This window comes from Thalassophryne amazonica, chromosome 11 (genome assembly GCF_902500255.1).
Source record: "Thalassophryne amazonica chromosome 11, fThaAma1.1, whole genome shotgun sequence".
NCBI lineage: Eukaryota > Metazoa > Chordata > Actinopteri > Batrachoidiformes > Batrachoididae > Thalassophryne > Thalassophryne amazonica.
This window is the reverse complement of record NC_047113.1, coordinates 100,322,264-100,330,405: the sequence shown is the minus strand read 5'-3', so window position 1 is coordinate 100,330,405 and position 8,142 is coordinate 100,322,264.

The following is an 8,142-nucleotide window of genomic DNA, read 5'->3' as shown; positions in this document are numbered from 1 at the left end:
GTCATGGTGATTCTCATATTACTCAGCATATCTGGTGGACTAGCCACTTGAAAATTCAAGATGGCAGCCATTTTCCAAGATGACCACCAAAATGATTTTATGTAAATCAAATGTTGCCGTGAACCTTTGGTCACTGCATAAATGACAGATGCTTCTATTTTATTTTAATTCATTTCATTCATGTCATTTCATTAATTCCTTGTTTAGTTCCATGGCTTGGTTCAAGAACAAAAAGGGCAGAAGGAATCAAATATTTTAACAGACAAAAAGAAATTCCTTTGTCTCCTCAATTCCAACATGGCCGCTGTCCCAGCGTCAAGTCATCACGCATCAATTAAACATCATTACCAGTTGCCTGATTGTCTTACATTTCAATGGTACATTCATTGTTCTTATAATGTTCTGTAGCGTCTCGTTATTTTGTCCTTATACATTTCTTTGATTTGTAAACATTTGTACAACATATAATTACTTCTGCTGCTGTGAGATCACACGTCGGTGCGGATGTTGTATCACACCTGTCACCATGGTTGCACTGTGTTCGTGCAAATGCACACAATCATTCACAATCCGTTGCCGCGGGATCCGCCCACATTCTTGGTGGACAAACAGCATCCATACACGGCTATCCGACTGTCTGTGCGTCGGCCTGATTTGGCCTCATTCATGCTCATTCGTGTGAAGGCGCCTTTATAATTGTGCAGGTCTCCCTTGAAAAAAAGAGATCTCAGGCTCACTGGGACTAACCTGGTTAAACAAAGGTTAAATTAAATTTGACCTTTACTTTGGAGACCAAGCATTTAGTATGATCAAAATTATTCCATTTATTTATCTTTATTACAACCAATAATTAGCATTTTTTTTTTTTTACTGAAATTGGAGCAACTTAACTTTTGAGCCCTGTACAAAACTGAAACTGACCTTTGTTACATCTTTGCTGTTTTTACCCCATAACTCAATATGATTCAGTCATACGTAGTCCAAACTATACCTTTTTGAAATCATTATGATTAGACTAATAATTTTGACCTGTGTGTAATCCTTTATTGACCCTACCTGACTATAGCTACCCTGGGATGACTACCATACATTTTTGTGTAGTCCATGGTACACTGAGGCATGGTTTCCAAGTGTCATTTCATCCCCTGCTTGGCCCATGGATGACTGTAAGCAAATAAGTGACACTGTAATAAGTTTGCATAATACACAAAATATTAGCACACAGCTTACAACAACAAGAACAACTGATTATGACAAACCAACATGTCCTTGTCACTATCTGATCTCGACCTAACTGCTTTTCAGAATGGCTGACGTACAAAATGTCCTTGTAATGTCTACTGCTTTCAGCGACTTCTCAATAAAAGATTTCTAATCAGCCACTGCTTTCTTGTTTGCACTAGTGACATCTTGATTGTGGATTGTGTCGCCAGCAGTGTTGCCACAGTTACTTTTAAAAAGTAATCCAATTACTGATGACTGATTACTCCTTGAAAAAGTAACTTAGTTACTTTACTGATTACTCAATTGTAAAAGTAACTAAGTTAGATTACTAGTTACTTTTTAGTTACTTTCCCCAGCTGCCGACAACAACCCACGTCAACATGACAATGATACCTGTTTTGCCAAAACTCACTTTATAGTCACCCTTTCTTGACTTCAATGAAAACAAATACTTGTTTTATAAAAAGTAAAATAAAGACCTCTTTCTTGACCTCATATTTAACTGTTGACAGCACTGTAACAGTAAAACTTGCAATTTCAAACCTACATTGTTTATAAATGTAACTATTCAATTCTAACATTTTTCTAACATTTAAATTCTCTAAACATTTTACTTGTCGAAATTATTATTATTTTAAGTAGTATTAGTAGTTGTAGTAAAAAAGGCTTCAAAACTGGACCTTTAATCTAGGGGTGTTGTGGGGGGGCACATCCTTGCCCCACTCCCCCATTCCATCTGGATTCGCCCCTGCTTTGGCGTTTGAGCACAAAGAATGGATAACATTTATTTATGCAGAAAACAGGACCAGATTTACAGGTAAGAAAGTTTTATTGCGTTTTCACATCATGTGGTCCTCAGAAAGAGAGTTTAGGTGCATTTGAGTGGAAAATAGTGTTAGTTGTTGACGCGTCGCGGAGGATCAGCTGTTTTTAACGAGACGATACAGAGCGGCTCAGCTCAGAATTCTAAATAAAGGAGGAAAAAAGTATAAAAATGTCTTTGTAAAGCTCAGTGCAGGTGTGCTGATCACCGCGCCTTAAGAGGTGAGGACGAGTCGAGCAGCTGCAAAAAAAACGCGGATGAAAAGCTCACAGCTCACTTAAAGTACCAGTGTCATGTGTTAGTTTCTCCACCATGGTGCCCTCATTTTGTTTCACACATGGATCAGATGAGTGACTGATTTTTGATAGACTATTAAACCCGGACTTTCTGCTCTTTAAGTGCCAGATTCTTCAAAGAGCCAAGCCAGATACTTGCATGTTGCATGTCCTTTGCTGTCTGTTGCCTTGCTTTCCTCGTTTTGTCTCGCCACCTTCCAAAGCGTTGTCTGTGATCCTGACAGCTACCAGGAGGACCAAACCTGATTACTGCCTTGTGACCTTGACTGCATCTTCCAGCTGTGCGCTAAAGACGCTGAAGCTTTCTGCAGCTTAAGCTCAGATAACGCTGGCCTGCCCCTCAAATTCACGCATTAGAGTGAACTGTATTTTCCTGATGTTTCAGATGATTCCAGTATGGCTTCCAAGCGTACCTGTACCCTGACACCTGCACCGCAACTTCACTTTGGGAACTCCTCAACTCCTGGTTTGGTGCACATCTTGGCTAAACGCCAGTTAAGTTCTCCTTCGTCTCATTGGGATCCCGTTCTCATTTGTCCCTGTTTGTGACTGTGCTATGATGAAGAACTATTCCAAGAACTCTGTTTGGAAACTGCGTGAACTCTAATGTCAAACAATTGAAGAACCCAGCCCAGCTGTATCAAGTCCTGCTTAATTGGCACTGCGCTTCAACACTCAGCACTTGACCTCTGACCTTTGGATACAACTCATGGACTATGAACAAATGCTGAACAGTGAACTGTTTTTCTTAAAAAGATAACTTCATTTCGTGAACTCTGAAACAACCTGCCTTAACCCTTTATTTAACTGTGACTGTTTTGAGGCTCCAGCGTTATGAGTGCATTCACTCACGCTGTGTGCCTTTATTCCCCATAGTTCCTGGTTTCGGAGGTGAGCGTTCCACCTGGTCCTGGTCCTTGAACCCTTAGTTGACATTCTGCACCCGGATTTCCACTGCTACGAGCGAGCTGACTCTCACTTCAGCAGGCCATCTTTATTTCATTGTTTAGTGTTAATCAATCTTCTTTCATTCATATTCCATCCTGTTTCTTGCTCCCTTGCATTTAAGTCCATCGCCAAGTACCGGTCCCGTCCCGTCTGGACCCCGAACTGTAACAAAGATTCCTTGTCAGGAATTATTAGGCTTGGTTAGGAGCTCTTTGAGAAGGCACTGAGATGCTTCATGGATACAGGCCCAGGAGTTTAAGTCTGAGTGTGCACAGCACCTTCGCGGTGTTGTCCTGACCCAGTTATGAGCAGGGCTGAGGTCCATACCACTGAGCTCCTTCTAAAAAAAAAAGGATATTTCCTGTCTTTTGCTGAATGTTATACCACTTGGAAAGCAAATGATAGGATCCATGACGGAAAACTGTGATGAGATCAGAACCTTCAATTTTGTGATCCCATACTCGATAATATTAAGAAACAATAATGGGAAGAAATATGTTTCATTGACAATATCTCAAAATTTCTTAAACTCCACCAGGTGGTCAGTTAGTCTTTGTTACTTTCTGACAGCCTGATGTTTATTTCATTCTGCTTAGCTCATTGCTGGTCATCTGTCATTCTTTAGCCACTGGGACGTCATCCAGAAATTATTCACAGCGCTTCACCTTTTCCACATTTTATGTTACAGCCTTAATAAAAAATAAGTAATTTATTTTTTCCCCTCAAAAGTCTACTCAGAACACCCCATAATGACAACATGAAAGAAAGTTTTTTTGAAATGTTTGTCAATTTATTAAAAATAATATACTAAGAAATCACATGTACATAAGTGTTCACACTCTTTGCTCAGTACTTTGTTGCTGCTAATTGGCAGCAAATACAGCCATGTGTCTTCTTAAATATGATGCCATAAGTTTGACACACTTATCGTTGGGAATTTTGCCCATTTCTGTTTGCAGCACATCTCAAGCTCAATAATAGGGTTGAGCCGGATACTCGTTTCAGACAAGTACCTTGATGAGTACGATCATGATACAAGTAAAACTCGACAATATCTGTGCTTATGCTGAAGGAAAATCCTCACTGGCTAGTTGACTGACGCTCTGTGACTGACCAGTCACACACAGCCCACCCCTCCCTACACAAACACATCTCTCTGCAGCCTCTTGCACACACACAAACATCGACTGATCTCTCTCTCTGTGCTTGGCTTGACTCTACCTCATGCTGCTCTCTCAGGATTCCTGAAGTTTTCTTCAGCTCGCCTCTCTTTCGGTTTGTATGATATTTAAAGTTACTTGGAGAACTTGTTTCATATCGTACACGGTGCATTTGACAAGATGGAGCTGAAAATGGATTGTGTCGCATTGGTCAGTGCATGCGTCCACTCTGGTGTTTTTTTTTTTTTTTTTTAACCATATGTTTGCTCTTAGTTTGGCTGGTGATATAAAGTCAGTTGGAAAACTTTGCTCGTACTGAACACGTTGCTTTTGAGAAGAATACAGTGAACAAGGCTGACATATTATTTCCCTCTTTGCCATCACTGGATGTTTGCATCACACAGATCATTAAAAATACAGACCACTTACACACATATAGCTGAACACACAAAGTAGCCTATATTAATATTTTTACTGAATATGAGTGCATGCAGTATCTGACACTTTCTCACTGCAGTTCATAAAAAAATTGGTCAGTCGAACAACCTCTCTCTCTCCCTCACACAAACACACAGACAGTCATGCACACACAAATGGACACACACACACACACACACACCTTAATCAATATTGTTTAACTTTGTGTGGAAAAAAATGCCAAGAATGTTAGGTAGTAAAAATAAATAATTGAAAAAAATATCACAGTTTGATCATAAAATTAAAAAAAAGTTGTGTTGAGTATGACAACTGTTGTTCATGCATATACTTAGTTTCATAATTTCCTACTACACTGAATGTCAATTCTGAGGCTTTCTGTTATTCATTCATACACTTAAGAATATTCATGTTCTGAGTTAAAAAAATGTAAATAAATTTACTTCTGTAAATAGTTTCTCTTAATTTGTGATCAAAAACATTGATTTGAATCTCAATTTTGAGGCTGTTCTGTAAATAGTTTTCAAATAACTATAAATATAGCAACTTCTGATCATTTCATATCAATTTCAGACTTAAATAACGTACTAATTTAAGCCCCACCCATTTCTGGTTAAACCATGCCCACTTCCGGTTTATGCCACGCCCACTATGAGTACATATATGGATACAGATTATTTAGATTGTTGAATAGATACAGATAGTGGTGTACTCGCTCATCCCTACTCCATCAGGTTGGATGGGGAGCATTGGTGCACAGCCATTTTCAGATCTCTCCAGAGATGTTCAATTGGAATTAGGTCTGGGCTCTGGCTGGGTTGTCCTGAAGCCACTCCTTTGATATCTTGGCTGTGCTTAGGGGAATTGTCCTGTTGAAAGATGAATTGTCTCCCCATTCTGAGGTTAAGAGCAATCTGGAGCATGTTTTCGTCCAGGATGTCTCTGTGCATTGTTGCACATTCATCTCCCTCAATCCTGACTAGTCTCCCAGTTCCTGTCACTGAAAAACATCCCCATAGCATGATGCTGCCACCACCATCCTTTATTATAGGGATGGTGCCTGGTTTCCTCCAAAACATGACACCTAACATTCACACCAAAGAGTTCAATCATTGTCTCATCAGACCAGAGAATTTTATTCTCATGGTCTGAGAGTCCTTCTCCAGGCAAGCTGTCATGTGCCAATTACTGAGGATGATTCTGTCTGGCTGCTCTTGACCCCCAAAATGTGAATCTGCTGCATATCGTAAATTCTCCACAAACCATTAGTGAAAATTTATCCAAACTGTTAATATCCCAGAACTGTTAATAATTTTGCTGCAAACTGTGAATAAAATATCCCACAAAACATGAATGCAGATCTCGCAAAATGTGCATATCATTCATGAAATATATTTTCTTTCACTTTAATTAGTTTGCAGATTTCAGTTTATGGATCAGTTACTTCAGGAAATCTTGATCGCAAACCCTATCTCCACAAAATCTTTTTTTTTTTTCGCTTCTGGTGTCAAGCGCCTGGCCCCAATGGGTGTGACCCACTCTGTGGACAGTGGCAGGTGGGGAGTCTGGTCCACCTGTCAACACAAGCATTCCTTAAGGTGAGTTCAGGGAGGACAGAAACCTCCCATGGAGCAGAAGGGGAAAAGCTTGCTTAATCTTGATTTTAAGGATAAATACAGACTGTGAAAGTAGGGCCTCATGATGCTTCTGACTTTTTGGGATTTAATCAGGTGGTGTTAGAAAAGTTGCCACAGGGATAAGTGGCTTGTGGTGGCCAAGCGTTAATAGCAACGCCAGTTTTGGTCCTTGAATGTTGACGCTTCCCATCATCATGAAGCAGAAGTGTTGGACTGTTCACCCACTAATAGGAACGTGAAAGACCTCTGCGCTGCTGCAAAATTCATTGTGCCAATGCATCCTGTTTTGTCCCTCTTGACATCACGCTATATAAATAATCATTTCGTTGTTACAGTTTGGACAACCAGTCAAGCGAGTAGAGACCCGGAATGCAGGTCAGTAAAAATGCAAAGAATAGTTTCAAACTACAAGAGTTTATTTTCCATGGATGCAAAAACAGGAGCAGACAGGTTGAACAAAAATACTCTCTAACCCCTTCAGGGTGAGGTAAACCAGGAACTGAAGGAGTGGGAAAGCACCAACAAAAATACAATGTAATACCCAAAATCTGGGTGGGGAGGAAAATCAAAAAGCAAAGACACAAAGGAGTGCAATCAACAAAACTGGAATACTCACAACAAACCATGAACAGACACAGGAACAAATGAAATGGATGCCAACGATGAACCAAACAGAAGTGACTTAAATACACCTACTTAATAGCACACAGCTGGAAATAAAGACAGCAGGAACAAGTACTAAAAAAAGGAACCACAAGGGGGCAGAAAATACTTGGACAGCCACAGCATGCTGACCATAACACAAGATATTATTTATAAAGAAAGCAAATAACATGATTGATCCTTCTTGAATAGAGACACAGAATGAACCACACAACAAATGCAAGAACTAAATAAGAAGACACTGGAATGTGAAGAGCTTCTGGAACCAATACACTAAATGACTAAACAACAAATGCAAGAATCAAAATAAAACTTGAACAGAGACACAGAATCAACCAGCCAACAAATGCAAGACTCAAAATAAGAAGACAGTGGAATGTGAAGAGTTTCTAGAACCAATACACTAAATGACTAAACAACAAATGCAAGAATCAAAATAAAACTTGAACAGAGACACAGAATGAACAAGCCAACACATGCAAGACTCAAAATAAGAAACACTAAATGAACAAACAAGAAATGCAAGGAACCAAAATCAATCAATCAATCAATCAACTTTTTTCTTATATAGCACCAAATCACAACAAACAGTTGCCCCAAGGCGCTCCACATTGCAAGGGAAGGCCATACAACAATTACAAAAAACCCCAACGGTCAAAACGACCCCCCATGAGCAAGCACCCGGCCATAGCGGGAAGGAAAAACCCCCTCCCAACAGGAAGAAACCTCCAACAGAACCAGGCCCAGGGAGGGGCAGTCCTCCGCTGAGACCGGTTGGGGCCGAGGGAAAAGACCAGGAAAAAGACATGCCGTGAAGGGGGGCAGAGATCGATCACCAATGATTAAATGCAGAGTGATGCATACGGAGCAAAAAGAGAAAGAAACAGTGCACCATGGGAACCCCCCCACAATCTACGTCTAAAGCAGCATAACCAAGGGATGGTCCAGGGTCACCC